The 18242-nt window shown below is 30.8% G+C and overlaps 1 protein-coding gene across 1 annotated transcript in view; it reads left to right on the top strand.

The window, feature by feature from the left end:
* Positions 1-1097: 1097 nt before the first annotated feature.
* Positions 1098-18242, top strand: part of LOC142317424 (dyslexia-associated protein KIAA0319-like protein) — a 153909-nt gene continuing 136764 nt past the window's right edge. The window contains exon 1 of the mRNA XM_075353979.1: positions 1098-1181. The gene's annotated coding sequence lies outside the window, so the exon portion shown is untranslated. The remainder of the gene's footprint in view (positions 1182-18242) is intronic.

Raw genomic sequence — 18242 nt, 5'->3', positions numbered from 1 at the left:
TGATAATAATGAAAATTATACTGAAGATAGTGATGATAACAAGGAAAGCATTCTAGCTGAGGAATTAAATGGATAATTCATTTTCCAGTAAGTAATTTAAGTTACAGTAATAACCATCTATCACAATATTTACCATGTAATTACTAATAGATAATATTTTGTCATCCGTTATTACATTTTACAATGTACAGTACAGAATTAGCAGACTATATTTCATTTCAAAATTGGTGCATTCTTTTGTTATAAATAGAACAATTATTTGGTAAGGGTAATTACCAAGAGCAAGGAATATGTTTTAACTTTAGGTAATAATCGTTGCCACTCCCAGCTTACAGTTACGTTGCGGCGATTAAGTTAATAAAACACTATGTCTTTAGGTCCATTTGAAATACGATAAAGTGAAAAGAATATTGCTCATAAGAATTAATTTTGTTCACAAAGTGAATCCAGTGATGGATTAACTAAATTACATGTATCATCATTGTTCTTATATAAAAAACTCCTTATTTACTATGCAAGCTAAAATTTGTTTAGCCTTATAGAATGATAACTGTCTGTTTTACAAGGTTAATGGAAAAAAACATAATCATGGAACTGATTTTATAGCTTATTTAGTCACCTTTATTGCAAAATCCAATTGATGGAATAGAGACGTTTAGGTAATTTAGTAAAACTTAACCACAGCATTTAAAATTACATTAATTGAGCAGCATGACAAAACATAATGTCACGTTAAAATTATAAATGTTAAACAGTTCATAAAAAAAAATAAAATAATGGAACCTTCAAAGTTCCTGTAGGAACTAAGTAGAAGCACCTAGCAATATGAGGTTCTATGAAAGAAAATATGCTAATATTTTAAGAGTGAGTTAGTTTAATACTTTAAGTTACTTTAATAATTTAAAAAATTGTAATTTGCTTACAGGTAAAAGTAATGAAGAAGAACAACGATAGATTGTTTAAAACAATTTTTCCTGTTTTTATGTGTTTAACGTAATATTAAATAATATTTTAGTAATGGGGCATTTTAACATTATCTGCAAAGTTACTATAATTTTGTAGTGTATGGTTTAGCAGCCTGTTTGTACTCAAAATCAGCTGCTTCGAATCATGGTGACAGTGTGTGAGGACTGTGAAATGTTAGTTTTGGAGTATTGACCGTCGTTTTTTTTAACCCCGAGGTAATCAATTTCATATTTTTAATTGTATGACTTATTATTATTTAGTAATGCCTAACCTATTTTTAAGGTTATTTGTATGTTTTTGCAAATTAGGTTGCATAATTTGTAATTAATATTCCAGAAATATGTTGATTTAGTTTCAGTGAACAAGTTTGATATCTTATCAAAACGTTTACCCACGACTTCCTTCAAAACGGTTTTAATAGAACAAATTACTCGAAGTTCCCTTCTTTTATTCCGGTTACTTATATCAATTAAAAGTTGTGCGAACTGTTTGTGATTCCATATTTGTTGAGAGTGTTTTGTTGTGAGATTTTGTTTCAACAAATTATGATAAAACCGTTACAACCTTTTTTAAATATAAACGTTTGAAACAGATTTTTTTTTAGTATTTATTTACCAACAATATTACGGAATATTGACAGCATTCTAGTGCAATAATATTTGCCTATTGGAAGTGCATCGATTTGTAATTAACCAAAACCAAGCGATTTGTTTGTAGAATACAGAGTTCAACTGCTGAAATTTAATTCCAGAAAAAAATGTTTATGAGGTATAATGACTAGTTTAAAAATAATAATATGTATCAATAATATTTTTCTGTTTTATCCATGTAGATAGATCCTAGATATAACATTTATTATATTTTTTCTATTATTTATTTTTGTTTATGTGTAATTGTTTGAAATAGTAAATGTTGAGGTTTCTGAAGCCAACACAATTCTGTGGTTATACACATCCTGTTTGGCCAAATAAGAAATGATTTCCTGATTACTTTAAACTACATTCTTGTAAAAATAATTTTCTCTGGTGTACATTTTTTTTATTTTGAGGTTGGTCTTTTTTTTAAGAACTTCATAATTTTTATTAGTGTAAAATCTTTTATATAGTTCCTAAGATGTTAAAAGTTGAGTTTTCTTTGAATTATTAAATTAATCATTTAAGAAATAAACTTATAGAATTTATGGTTGCATGAAACTATTATATCATTGTACAGTACTGCATAAAATTATTTCTTACTAAACATTTTTTTGTCATCCATGTAAGTAGTTTATAATATGGTACAGGTCATTTCAAGCATTCATAGTTTAATTATATATTTTCATGCAATTAATTAGTTTTAATATTTGATTATATATCAGTGTTCTGCCTTTGCATAAAATGCGTATGGGAGTTTCAACTTGTTTTATGCAGTTAGTGTTTTTAATAATTTAATTATAAAACTTTTTTATGAAATAAGTACATCAACATTTTGTTTAATCTATTGCAATTTGCTATGCTACTTTTCTTATGCCAATTAAAATATATGTGTAATTGTAAATTTTACTTTGTCTTAATCTGCTGCTAGATTTATTAAATGTGACTTGCAACTAATTTCTAAAGAAAAATTTTTGGGCATTACAATATATGAAATAATAAAGATAACTAAACAAAAAAAGAAATAAGCAAATTTTAAGATTAAAATTATTTGATAAAATAATTTTATCAAAATTATTAGAAGTCATGCTTCTTTTATTAATTACTTCAATTTAAAAAAAAAATTAATATAGCTGGTGAAGCAAAAGTTTCAAAGTGTCACTTGTGATGATCAAGTACCAAAAAAATATAACTTTGGGTAAAGTTTCAGATAATACCTTCAGTTTTTCAGTAAATACTAAAATATGTTTTACATTAATTGTGCTAAACTTGTTTAATAATAAATAATTACTGAATATTACTTCTATTCTGAATGAATTTTAAATAATAATTTCTTGTCATAACTATTTTTACTGCTTTTGTAATACTCTTTATTCCTGACCACTTTACACTATTCTTTTATAAAATATTGCTATATTGCTATTCTCCACTCATTGTTATGTAATTAATTATGTAATTAAATGGTAATTGAAAAACAATTAGGTTTTAAAAAAATTTTTTCCCTGAAAGTATCGATTTTAAAATTACAGAAAGTGTTGGAATCTTATTGGCTGGACAGTCACCCCTTTTTGCTGGTGTATTTTTCGGCCAACTTATTTCATTTCACTTACATTATTTACTTTTTAATAACAAACATTATTTACTTTTTAATAACAAACATTATTTACTTCTTAATAAAAAAAAAATTTTTTGACATTGTTACCATTATTATTTCAACATATATTACAGTTTTATCCAGTACATTATAGTCTATTGGCAACCAGGACAACTGGTATCATTTGTAACTAAATTGGTTTGTTTGTTTATACTTATAAATAATAAATTTAACATTTTTGTTCATTTTCTTTATAATTTTCATTATTAGTACCTCTCTTAATATCTTCTGATTAAGTTTAAGTAATAAATTTTTGTTCATTTTAAAAATATCTATCATGCTAACCCTTCATATTCATAGTGTATCAACTTCAATAAGTGAAAATTTAAATTGCAGTAAAAGTGATGGTCGTATAACAGATTAGATCCATATGTTGTATTACCAAAAACAATGAACTCTTTCTGGGTTGTATTTAACAAAATAAAAATGTTATGTTTGCATCTATATAATACTATCCCTTTTTTTTGTCTTCAGTCATCTGACTGGTTTGATGCAGCTCTCCAAGATTCTCTATCTAGTGTTACTTGTTTCATTTCAGTATACCCGCTACTTCCTACATCTTTAACAATTTGTTTTACATCCAAACGTTGTCTGCCTGCATAATTTTTTCCTTCTACCTGTCCCTCCAGTATTAAAGCAACTGTTCCAGGATGCCATGTAGCCTATAAGTCTGTGTCTTCTTTTAACTATATTTTACTATATAACTGCATTTAACTATATAACTACATAACTATAACTGCATTTCAAAAGCTTCTAGTTGTTTCATTTCAGTATACCCACTACTTCCTACATCTTTAATAATTTGTTTTACATATTCCAAACGTTGTCTGCCTGCACAATTTTTTCCTTCTACCGTCCCTCCAATATTAAAGCGACTATTCCAGGATGCCTTAATATGTGGCCTCTCTTCTTTTAACTATATTTTTCCAAATGCTTCTTTCTTCGTCAATTTGCCGCAACACCTCTTCATTTGTCACTTTATCCACCTGTCTGATTTTTATCATTCTCTTGTAGCACTGCATTTCAAAAGCTTCTAGTTGTTTCATTTCAGTATACCCACTACTTCCTACATGTTTAACAATTTGTTTTACATATTCCAAACGTTGTCTGGCTGCACAATTTTTTCCTTCTACCGTCCCTCCAATATTAAAGCGACTATTCCAGGATGCCTTAATATGTGGTCTCTCTTCTTTTAACTATATTTTTCCAAACGCTTCTTTCTTCGTCAATTTGCCACAACACCTTCATTTGTCACTTTATCCACCTGTCTGATTTTTAACATTCTCTTGTAGCACTGCATTTCAAAAGCTTCTAGTTATTTCATTTTAGTATACCCACTACTTCCTACATCTTTAACAATTTGTTTTACTTATTCCAAACGTTGTCTGCCTGCACAATATTTTCCTTCTACCTGACCCTCCAGTATTAAAGCAACTGTTCCAGGATGCCATGTAGCCTATAAGTCTGTGTCTTCTTTTAACTATATTTTTCCAAATTCTTCTTTCTTCGTCAATTTGCCGCAACACCTCTTCATTTGTCACTTTATCCACCTGTCTGATTTTTAACATTCTCTTGTAGCACTGCGTTTCAAAAGCTTCTAATCTTTTCTTCTCAGGTACTCCGATCGTCCAAGTTTCACTTTCATATAAAGCTACGCTCCAAACATATACTTTCAAAAATATTTTCCTAACATTTAAATTAATTTTTGATGTAAACAAATTATATTTCTGACTGAAGGCTCGTTTCACCTGTGCTATTAGGCATTTTATATCGCTCCTACTTTGTCCATCTTTAGTAATTCTACTTCCCAAATAACAAAATTCTTCTACCTCCATAATCTTTTCATTTTAGTAACAAAGTAAAATTTGTAGGCGCTTTTCTGTATATTGTCCCCCACCATGAAATCTTTCATTTTCAAGTTGTTACACTTATTAATTTTTAAAAGTATGAACTTCTGCCGAGTAGGCCAGTAATTGTTAATATTATGTAAAATTGGTTCATATAAAATATTGTAGGGTGAAAGATGTAATGCCATAGCAATTCACATAAAAGTTTCTGCCAAACATGGCATTTGGTGTTCTGTATTACATTTGTGATATCATTTGCAATGCACCACTTATTGGACACTATTATTATTACTGTAGCTGTATGATTGTAAATAATCAGCGTTACAACATTACAGTATCACAGCTGTGATCTAGAACCGCTAATAGGAAATATTTAATGTTTATCTGCTTGTTTTACTGAATGCCAATTGCTGAACTGATAACCTTATGATTTTTTTTATCTTTTTTTTTAAGGAGGTCTGGGTAAAGTCATTGAAATAGATTTTATCTAGTCTAATTGGATGACTTGATAACGTAGATGTAGATGTACATATACATTACATAAATAATTTTTCTACATTTCAGCCGTGTTATGAATTAAACCTTTGTTCTGTTTCATATAATTTAAGGTAATTATAAAGTTGAGGTGCCTCACCCTGAAATCACAAAAAAACATCAAATTCATTAATAATATTTATTCATGTAATAATGTATTTTCGGTGTCAGAAAATAGAAAATTAGTAAAATTTACAGTGATACAAATAAAAAAAACAAAAAAAAAACGAAAACGCAACAGAACTACTAAAACCATCACTAAACAATTAAAAACGAAAAAGAAACAGAACTATTAACGAAAACTGCAATAATAACCACGAATACTCGGAGCGAGAAAAACGCAACCGCAATCATCAAGAGCTGAACCCAACCTAATTAATTATTTAATACTTAAATAATCAAAACATTACTGTTGATTAGTCAAGTTTAGCGTGGGAAGAGAGTGTAGGTTAAGTTTGGTTAGATTATATTATTTGTTTCACTATGATATACGTATATTTTCGATTTTCATTGTGTTATATGTTAGTTGTCAATTTGAATAAAAATTCAATTGTACACAGTGTACTGACCGTATCACGAAGTTCTTCGGTTATTTTCAAAACCTATTCCACTTTTGTGAATAATGGGAAAAGTTCATATATAAACATATGTTTTAAATTGCTTGGTTTGCAAGTTATGGCTAGGAAAAGATTTTGCTCGTATTTCAGTTACCCCGATGAAATTAGGTTGTACTGAAATTTTTAGGAAGTTAAAAATTCAAATTTTATTTAGAAACAGTACATTATTACTACGTGGTTGGTCTAGTGGTGAACGCATCTTCACAAACCAGCTGATTTGTAAGTCTAGAGTTCCAGTGTTCAAGTCCTAGTAAAGGAGGTTACTTTTATACTGATTTGAATACTAAATCGTGGATACCGGTGTTCTTTGGTGGTTGGGTTTCAATTAACCACACATCTCGGGAATGGTCGAACTGAGACTGTACAAGATTACACTTCAATTACACTCATACATATCATCCTGTTGCTTCTTAAGTAATACCTGAGCAGTAATTCCCGGAAGCTAAACAGGAAAAAGTAAGTACATTATTACATTTGTCAGAAAAGTACTCATTAGTGTAAACAAAAACCAGATTCGTTTTTGGTGTTGTGAAAAATTTGTAAAAACAAATTTTAGTGTTAAAAATTACTGTTAATGACAGAAATACGAAGAATTATTTCAAAGTTGGTAACATTGGGGGTTTGTAGCAAAAATTAGTGGTGGTGCTGCTCCAGAAATATTTTTTCTGGGCCTTCTCAAGGCCTCTGTTAAAGTTTTTTGTAAAATAAAAGAACCGAAAAAAATGAATCAAATAGAACAGAGCTGGAAGCAGGATAATAATCTAATTCTACACTATATCGCATTCAAGAATATGGTACACGGTTTTTAAGCCCATTTTGCTTAAAACCCGTATTCTGTTTAACCGAATAAATAATAAAATATCAATGCAGATAATATTTTTTAGTATTATTAGATAATAACTTAATAAATATTCCAACGGTGTTTAATTTAAATTTCTATGTACAGAAACAAATAGGTAATTAGTTTTTACTAATTACATTCTCTTTCGCCCTTCCAGCGTGTTTTTTGGAAAGATTTGGCGATCAAAGAACCCCTTGTTTTCCGCTATCTTTTGATCGCTACTGAAAAAACAACTAAACCGCTTTCACATTCCTTCCACCGACTAAACTAGAAAAGGGAACGAACAAGGAACGTTCTGTATACACGCGGAGTAAAAAAAAAAATTACTTTCCACCAGCATGCCAGGGCCGGTACTGCGGGAGGGAAAGTGATGTCTCTCCCTCGTAACCTCGCGTGCAGCTTCCCATGTGCGCATGAGCATAACAGCCAAACAAACACCATGCCGCTGGAACTGTGAAGCGTACAGTTCCGTACAAAGATTTTTGTATCTTTTTCATAAACTTGGGGGGGGGGGGGTGGCTACTGACGTTAAGCTTGAGGATTATATATTGTACAAGTATAAAGAAAAAGAAACTCATTTTTATTAAATATTATCGATAATATCGAGTGGAAATAGGGGGTGCTGCAGTTTCGCAGTGCCTATATGCTAGCCGCTGCTGGTTGGTAATAAAATAACATCTGATTAACATTGCGCAATATTTTATTAGTGTGTAAATTTTCTAAGGTATATTAAGTACATCGGGTACTATGAACTGAGCTGTCGTTAGCGAAGGATTTCTTTCTTTTTCCTGTTTAGCCTCCGGGAATTACCGTTCAGATAATACTTCAGAGGATGATATGTATAAGTGTAAATGAAGGTGTAGTCTTGTACAGTCTCAGTTCGACCGTTACTGAGATGTGCGATTAATTGAAACCCAACGACCGAAGAACACCGGTATCCACGACCTAGTATTCAAATTCGTGTAAAAATAACTGACTTTACTAGGACTTGAACGCTGGAACTCTCGACTTCCAATTCATATGATTTGGGAAGACGCGTTCAGCACTAGACCAACCCGGTGGGTTTAGCGAAGGTTTCTGTTGAATTTTAGTTTGAAAGTGATCGGTTTGCCATTGAAGTTTGCCTTAGTTATTTATAACAGAGGAATACGCTGATACGGTCTTTATTTTGGGTGTGTGTAATGGTAATGCTACAGATAATGCAGTAAAACATGAAATATATTTTCCGAATCGCAGAATTCCAGACCTCAAAACAGTCACCGCGACTTTTCGAAATGTTCGGGAAACAGGTTCATTCCCTAGCATTCGTTCCAGCTACGAACGATCTGTCCACGTCGTCGCTGTTATTGGTGAAATTTTTATCGATACAGTCCAGCCGTCGGTACACGACGTCTTTCTAAGCGGATTGGAATTCGCAATCGATGGTTTGGAGGATCGTTAAACAAAATACATTTTATCCTTATTACAAACAGTCAGTTCAACATATACAGCCAAGAAACGGTTCGCTTCGCTTGGGTGTTCTGCAACTAGTGGAGTACTAATCGACAACTCACATAACCCGACGGCACATATTTCAGTCGAGATGGCGTCAACAATTTATGCAGTGAGCATGCATGGGCAGAAGTAAATACTAATGAAACGGTGGAAGGCGATTTTCAACACCGATTTAGCGTCAAGGTATGGTGCGACCATCTTCTCAATCGGTTGTTTGGACGGTTCATATTATCTGGTCGCTTAAATGTTGAAGTGCTATTTGCACTTTCTTCAAGAAGAATTTCCGCAGCTGCTTGAAGATGTTCCTGTAGCGCTGAGACGCAAAGTATACTTCTAGCACGCCTCATGGCGCGCCTCCTAACTTCTCTTGTACAGTTTCCATTCGCTTAAATCATCTTTTCCTTGAGAAATGGATCGGTCGTGGTGGTCCACATTCCTGGCCAACAAGATCGCGCTTGCCTTTCGGTTTTTGCGTCTTGAGAAGGATGACGAATATTGTATACAAAACAAAAATACATTTTCGTGAGGAATTAATTGTCCGGATTATGGATGCGGCTGAGTAACGTAAGGAGAGCCCTGAAGAACTAAAACAGTGCAGAAATGTGTTGAAAATGGTAGGCTCATTTTTGAACATTTATTATCAACAGGTAATAGACTTTGGTCTAGTGTACCGTTTATAAATAAAATTTGAATTTTTCTAACCTTTTTTGAGTTATTCAACTTACACCATCTGGTTCAGAATTAAATTCTCTACAAGTTTTGTTTAAAAGATTTTTGTGCTTATTACTCATTGAAAAAAACTATTGTACAGATTCGCCGGGAAGTCACTGTCCCCTTAAAGTTTAACGAAAAATATGAGTTTGGATACGTGTTTAGAACTTACGGTATTTTCGTTGGGGTCGGTTGGCAATAGTTTTTTACAACGTCACACATCCTGATTAAAAGACAGTTGGGCTAAATTGGCTGACACGAGTTGTTACAACGTCGAGGAGCGGTTAGTGACAAATGTATGGGTTCATGAACAACAACGTACGAATTAAACATTGAAGCTAACCATTGATATGTTTCGGTAACGTCTTAATAAGCCGCCACCACGAAAAGCAACAATGTTGGCTTGGAAAAACGTGCGTTTCAATTAGGTAAAAAAAAAAGGCCCCGGAGTGGAAGAAAGTTTTCGTAGTTAGAAACATGTGCTGCTGTTGCGATTTTCTTTGAACAATCCCCGATGAAATCGACTCATAAACGGTCTGCTGGATTTCGTGTATCGCGGACGTTAGTGGAAGATCGTATGAAAAAGATGTTAGGATATTTCGTCAAACGTTTTCTAAAGGTACTGTCAGATGCAGACATGGAACGTCGCACTGCATCCTGCCGGGCTTTATTACAAAGATTTCCCGTAACGGTGCACCGTGGAAAGTTGCTTTTTACCGACGAATGTACAATTTATCGCAGTTCGCGTGCCAGAATGTGTTATTTTGGGCGAAAGAAAATCCTTATTATCCGACAGAGTTGAAAATAAATCCACCGCACGTCATGATACTAGCTGGAATGACAGCTTGTTATTTGTTTGGTTTTTATTTTTTTGACGGGCCAGTGAACGCACAAATTTATTTAAAGATGTTAGAATCGCGGTTAATACCATAGTTTCAAGAGATGGATTCACGGAACGAGTATATGATTGCAGCAGGATGGACCACCTGTACATTTTGCTCTATCAGTCCGCGCGTTTCTGAATTGAGAAATTTGCAAGACTGAAATCTTTGGGACGTTATTTAAGGTGCAGAATAATGGTTTTTGACTTAAAAAATCAAATCAAATATGTCCCAGAACCGTATCTGGAATCGTTTATGAGAAATCTAAGGCAAAAACAAATAAATTTAGGTAAAAAATCCTGTTTCACCAGAGTAGCTGAAAGTCCGAGCGAAATCTTTCATTTGCCGTAACTCGCAACACATATATATTTGATTTGTTTATTAAACAATTTAGGGAAAAATTTTTCCTATAAAGTTTTTCGATTTCAAGGGGGAAATAACGTTTACAATCTATGTTTTCCTTGGTACGGTCAAATAAAGGTAATTTCAAGGTCAACTTAATTTAAAAAAAAATAGGAACCTGTGTTTTTTATTGCAGAATGAAATTCTTTGCAAAAACAATTAAAATTTCATATCAGAGTTTTATTCCTAAAATTGTTACGTTTTTTAGTTATTCATCTTCAAAAATGCCATAGGCTTATAAATTGGTGTTTTTGGTTTCATTAAGTCTCGCCCAGCTGAGAAGTTACATCCAGCTGTTAAATTTTAAATAAAAGAAAATTAAATTTTAGATAACAAACAATCAGTTAAAGGATAAACCTAAATAAAATGTATTTAGGTATTAATGAATTTTTTAATCAAATAGTACATAACGGTATGGTACACAGCCTACATGTATTGCACGCTTTGGTCAGTCTATGTCGATTCTATGAAAAATATTTGTTTTAATGAATTACTTATACTCTAACATTTTTTTAACGCTTTTTATTTAAAATAGTTAAAAATCAGAAGAGAAATGTTAAAAATCAGATGGGTGGATAAAGTGACAAATGAAGAGGTATTGCGGCAAATAGATGAAGAAAGAAGCATTTGGAAAAATATAGTTAAAAGAAGAGACAGACTTATAGGCCACATACTAAGGCATCCTGGAATAGTCGCTTTGATATTGGAAGGACAGGTAGAAGGAAAAAATTCTGTAGGCAGGCCACGTTTGGAATATGTAAAACAAATTGTTAGGGATGTAGGATGTAGAGGGTATACTGAAATGAAACGACTAGCACTAGATAGGGAATCTTGGAGAGCTGCATCAAACCAGTCAAATGACTGAAGACAAGAAAAAAAAAGAATTTATTTTCTAATTAAGTAGATAGATATCATTGTTATTTTAAAGAGTAAACATAGAATATTCATTATTTGAAAGGTTCGTTTTATTATTGGTCTCCTAAATAATTATGTACAGGTGTTCCAAAAGAGACTTTACCAAGAAAACAGAAATAAAACAAAAACTCAGTTTTAATTTATTAATAGATTGTAATATTTTTTTTATTACTTACAATTTTTGATATTTTAAACTTATAGAATCTGCCCAAAATGTTTGCCATTCACTTAGTAAACTTTTCACAGCGTTATTTTATACTATTCACAATTTCAGTGCACAAATGTTTTTGTTTTAATTGTCAAGATTTACTTCAAGGATACTCTTCCTTAAATTGTTAGACTTTTGGGGTAAAAACATTATTTTTAATGTTTCCCCAAAGTGAAAGGTAACCAGACATGAGATCTCATGATCTTGCAGTCAGTCTATTGTACCCTGTCTTTCAATCTGTTCAGTAAAGCTGTAATTCTCACCTGTGAACTGTAATGTGTGAACTCTATCTTGTTACCAAATTAAATTTATGTTCTCAAACAATGGACTAATTTATAATTGAGAACACTACATCTTGTAACAATAGAGTTTTTTGTAATAATTTAGAGTTTTGTTAAAAAAATATGGGCCTATGATGCTGCCCCACCAAAAATCTGGCCACGTATTTACACCAGGAACACGAAACTTGTGCTGTCTTTTATAAGGATTTGAGTCAGACCAGTAAATACTGTTATGGTAGTTAACTCAACCGCTCAATTTGAAGGAAGCTTCATCTATCCAAATCATACAGTTTTGAAAATCTAATTCTGCTTCACAATGGATTTGAAACCATTCCTAGAATGCCACACGGTTTTTGAAGTCATCTTCTATAAATTGTATTCAATAAGATCTCGAATTTTAATTTTAGAAGATGATGTAGATTGCTGCATGAAATATCAAACTCAGCTGATCTTTTTGTACAGTTCTCCTAAGACTTTGAATTATTTATTGAGCGACATTTGTTATAACTTTGTCAGATATATCTGTTTTGATTCTTCCATTTCCTGCTAAATCATTCCAGCGATGTAAAATGATTTAAATAGTAGATAGCTTGTTTGGTTAGTGATGGAGTGTATGAATATATTTCTTGGAATTGTTATATAATTTCTTCATCTTCTACAACACTGTTTGATTAACATATGTTGCTGTTTGTCAGTTTTCGATTGATGCTTTTTGCTCACAAGACACAATAACCAATTATCTACAAGCTGATTGATCTTGTTTTTGAAGATTAATAATAAATCTACAAAATGAAAACAACATACTTATGCAAACTTTAATAAATAACAAATTTATATTTTTTTCAGTTTGGTAATGCAACTTTTGGGACACCACTATTGTAGTATTTTGCATCTAAGTAATTTCAACTATTTTATGATAGTGATACTAATAAAGGTATACAAATAAAACAGTTCTATTTATGGAATACAACTTGGATAATAAAAAGTTTATAATGGATGATAATTAATGAAAAAGTATTATTTACAGAAAATAACGTACCTCAAATTGAATAAAAAAAATATATTCATCAGTAAAATCTTAAAATATAAATGCGAGTTAAAATTGTTTGCTAATTCCTGGCAATCTGTCAAATTTATAATATGAATCAATATACATGTTATATTGAATTATTCATTACGTTAAACAGATGTGCGTTTAACACCTGTTAAGTTATCAGTTAACGTACATTACACTACCCTCATGTATGAAGTACCTGTCTCGCTAAAACTGAATTAATCAGTTCTGTAATATAAAGTATTAATATAAAACATTACAGAACAACAGTTTCTCTTGAAGATTATTATTTAAATCCTGTGAATTTTTTTGTCTTCAGTCACTTGACTGGTTTGATGCAGCTCTCCAAGATTCCCTATCGAGTGCTAGTCATTTTATTTTGGTATACCCCCTACATCCTATATCACTAACAATTTGTTTTATATCCTGCACAATTTTTTTGCTTCTACCTGTTCCTCCAATATTAACGCGACTATTCCAGGATGCCTTAATATGTGGCCTATAAGTGTGTCTCTTCTTTTAACTATATTTTTCCAAATGCTTCTTTCTTCATCGATTTGCTGCAACACCTCTTCATTTGTCACTTTATTCACCTGTCTGATTTTTAACATTCTCCTATAGCACCACATCTCGAAAGGTTCTAATTTTTTCTTTTCAGACATATACCAAACATATACTTTCAAAAATGTTTTCCTAACGTTTAAATTAATTTTTGTTGTGAATAAATTATATTTCTGACAGAAGGCTCGTTTTACCTGTGCTATTCAGCTTTTATATCGCTCCTGCTTCATCCATCTTTAGTAATTCTACTTCCCAAATAACAAAATTCTTCTACCTCCATGATCTTTTCTCTTCCTGTTTTCACATTCAGTGGTCCATCTTCGTTATTTCTACTACATTTCATTACTTTCTTTTTGTTCTTGTTTATTTTCATGCGGTAGTTCTTGCGTAGGACTTCATCTATGCCATTCATTGTTCCTTCTAAATCCTTTTTACTCTTGGCTAGAATTACTATATCATCAGCAAATCATAGCATCTTTATCTTTTCACCTTGTACTGTTACTCCAGATCTAAATTGTTCTTTAACATCATTAAGGCTGCTAGTTCTATGTGAAGATTAAAAAGTACGGGGATAGGGAACATCCTTGTCGGACTCCCTTTCTTATTATGGCTTCTTTCTTATGTTCCTAATTATTACTTTTGCTGTTTGATTCCTGCAAATGTTAGCGATTGTTCTTCAGTCTCTGTGTTTGAACCCTAATGTTTTTAAAATACTGAACATTTTATTCTATTCTACATTATTGAATGCCTTTTTTAGGTCTATAAATGCCAAGTATGTTGGTTTGTATTTCTTTAATCTTCCTTCTACTATTAATCTGAGCCCTAAAATTGCTTCCCTTGTCCCTATAGTTTTCTTGAAATCTAATTGGTCTTCTCGTAACACTTCTTCCACTCTCCTCTCAATTCTTCTGTACAGAATTCTAGAATGCTAGTTAAGCTAATTGTTCTGTATTCTTCACATTTATCTGCTCCTGCTTTTTTTAGTATCATGACTATAACACTCTTTTTGAAGTTGATGGAACTTCCATCATGGAGAGAGGAGAGAGAGAGAGAGAGAGAGTGTGTGAGAGACTCTCTCTCTCTCTCTCTGTGTGTGTGTGTGTGTGTGTATGTGTGTTTGCATGTGTGTCAATTGAATAAGGGAGTTTAGGGTGCATTTAGCCTGTTTAGATGAACAGATAGGAAAAACATTCAACCGCTTGTTTTCAAAAAATTATTTTTATTTCAGTGGGCTATACTATATTTAGAAATATTTCAATAATTAGGATGGAATGTTTCAATCAGTAATCAGTAAATGTCAATCTGCCAGTCAATTAGTTGTTAATTATTTTAGCCGCTGATTATTTTGTTAATATTACTATATATAAAGCGACAGTGTAAGTGTTTGTTGTTTATATTTTCTTTTTGCTTCTATTGCTTTATGCTTTTTATTCTACAGTATGTAATCATGCGTTATATGGATCATATAGTGATTAAATAAATATTGCACGGATGAAAAAGGAACTATACTACCAGCATTTGCTTGGCTGGAGGATCAAAGGAAACCGTGGTATAACCTTGATCAAAGCATTACGAAATATAACAACTAATTATGAAATAAAAAAGTAGATATGATTAAAGGTCATATTAATTATTTAATATATAACCGCATTAAATAATATTAAAGTAAGTTCATAAAATACTAAATAAAAAAATAATTGCAAAATAATTCAGAAGGCGTTATTTGACCACATATTTATATACACGTTGAATGAGAAGCCACAAAGTCAGGATCTAAAAAGTTATTAATTATTATCGATTAAAGATTCATGGATGTAGTAAAATTGTTAAATTGTAGTAAAATATCACTTAATGTAATTAATTAAAGATCATTAGGATAAGGAGAGGCTCCGTTTCTCTTAGTTACAAGAAAACAGAAATCAGTTCTGTTGTCTGGTTCAGTAAAGGTGGATATTTTATCTTTTTTGGACAATAAGTGGCTGTTTTTTTTTTTTTTTTTTTTTTTTTTTTTAGCAATATTGCTTGATTATTCATAAATATAACCACAAGAAAAGTTAAAATTTTTTAATTTTTCAAGTATTTGTCTATAAGATTCATACCTTTGGATGCTAAACAAAATATCCATTGTATCAAATGATCTTGATAGCCCATTTTCGTATTTTGAAAACTTGAAATTTTAAGGGAGCCCAAGAGATATATTATTTTATTATTATTATTTATAAATAGCTTATTGGGACAATATTAATATACAAAGTTGTTTAATGTTTTTGATTTAAAATATTTTTTCCGTATGTTAAACTCTTTTAAAAATGTTATGAAAAAAAATTAATGTATAAATTATTATTGAAATTTATTAGTTAAAGGACATAATAAATTAGATATTATATTTTATTTTCTTGGTTAACTAGACCGGTGATAATAATTTTAAATGATAAATATGCCTGTAAGTACACAATTTAAGTGTAAACAAAGATAATGACAACTCTTTCTCTCTTGTGGAGCGATGCATTATAAACAGCTATCTGTCTTTATGTAGAGGAACTGGCAACTTTTTAAATTATTTCTGATTCTGAATTGTTAAAACTTTTTCAGTTATAGTAATATTTATTATTTTTGTAAGTATGTACAAAATACTTGAAATAGGGTGTTAAAAAGATTGAAATAAAAAGAAAATTTTGTTCTGTTGTTTAATTAATTCACTAAAGTAAAATAAATAAATCTTTATTCAGATAGGAACATAATAATACATTATATAGATCATGTCGAATATAAGTTAGGTTGATATTGTTATTTTTAAAGAATAAGTGACCATTCTTTCTAGGGAAGACTCAGATAAGTTAATATGTTTAAGTTTCTAATATAGGTCTCATGATTCATCTTACGGGTGCCAGATGATAATCTGAAGCCCATTTTTATATGCTAAAAATCGATTCAGACTATTTGAGAGATTTCCAAGATATGACATTGTACTTTATATGAGAATAAATGTAGGTGTAATTAATAATAACAAGCTTAGTATTTTATTAAGACTCTTCAGAGCAAAACAATACGGCTTGATTTTGTTGAAGAGGAAAACGATTTCATCATCCTGTGAGAACTTGTCGTGCAATAAAACACCCAGAAACTTTGCTTTATAGATAACAGAAACCCTTTGAGTTATCATTAATGGGAATTCTTATCGCACTATCAGCAGTGTTACATCTACCTGAAAATTAAAATGTAATGGTTTTATCTGTAAAGTTAGATGGTTGCCATCCATCCTATGATTAATTTTTTGAACTACCGACATATAATTTTCAATTTCTTTAAATAATCATTATTGAAGATGATGTAAAATAATTAATATTTTGAGTAGATAATTAATTTATATTGAGAATAATAGTGTAAAAATTGACAAATATATGAAATAAATATATATTATTATTATTTCTTTTTGGGAGGGGAGTTTAATGAATTTTTTGTGAAGTCGGGGTCAATTTTGTAAATTTAATTATTATTCTTTTGCTTTTTACTGATAAATTTTTATGCAACATAACGTTTTCAGTTAGAAAAAAAAGTTTTTCATTTAACACCAATTTATCAGACCTCTCAAAATCCTGGCAATATCATTGAATATATCTTAAAAATATCTACAAGAATAGTAAACAAATTACTTATCAACAGTTACTAGAAACGTCAAAGTATGGAGAGTGAAATATTTGTCTGGATGATCCGGAATTAGATTCAAAGTCTGCTGACTCGGTGGTGGAGGGTGTGTCTGCCCTTCATCTGGTCTGGAATGTTCTCGGGTTTGAATTATAGTCATGCTTGGTTTTTTCACACGCTACAAAATTAATTTCTTTAGAAAAATAAATTTGGGTAACTATATTAGGCGTGGGATTGAAGTTACCAGAGAAAGAATAAAGAAACATGTTAACAAGTTGACTAGCAGGGAAATTGTGTCCTTTATGATAGACTAAGTAAGTAATATAAAACTTAGCTGAATTATAAATTTAATTTTTTATGATATTAACATGTATTAGATATTTGTTCTTGATGGAATCTGAGAAATGAGTGCAATAATACATTTAGCATATTGCTTGTTTAAAGAAACTTTCTAGGCAGCACAGTCTGGTTCTTACTAATTTTTTATTAAATCCGATATTATCATATAATCTAAGTTGAACATAAAACAGTAATTTGGGGCAAGATCCTATCCCAATTATATTTCCTTAACTGTACGTTTCTTAAATTTAAACATAAATAAAAGAGTGTTACAGATGAAATGTAAATTTTCATCTATTATGAGCAATCTTTGCCCAAAAAAAAAATGCTCAACCTCTAGCAAACCAATAGAACAGTTTCGGTATAACTCAACACACTATTTCACTTTACAAAAAAAGGCCTAATTATTATGTTGCTATTTTTAATAAACTGGCTATTTTTAAAGTCTTTCAGTCAATTTATTTAAAATAAATAGCAAAAAGGTGTTACTTTTTTCGTAACACTTAAAAAGTTTCTTTTATTGAAACAATATTACACTTCGATGAGTTTTCAAATAATACCAATCAAAAATCTGATTTTCTTCATTCGATTCAAAATATACATAAATATTGATTAATACTTTCTAAATTGTGATTAATTTTGTTTTATTTTTTAAGTTTT

The sequence above is a fragment of the Lycorma delicatula genome, chromosome 1, assembly GCF_047948215.1.
Source record: "Lycorma delicatula isolate Av1 chromosome 1, ASM4794821v1, whole genome shotgun sequence".
NCBI classification, from domain to species: domain Eukaryota; kingdom Metazoa; phylum Arthropoda; class Insecta; order Hemiptera; family Fulgoridae; genus Lycorma; species Lycorma delicatula.
The sequence above is the reverse complement of the archived record's forward strand: the minus strand, read 5'-3'. Positions and strand labels throughout refer to the sequence as shown.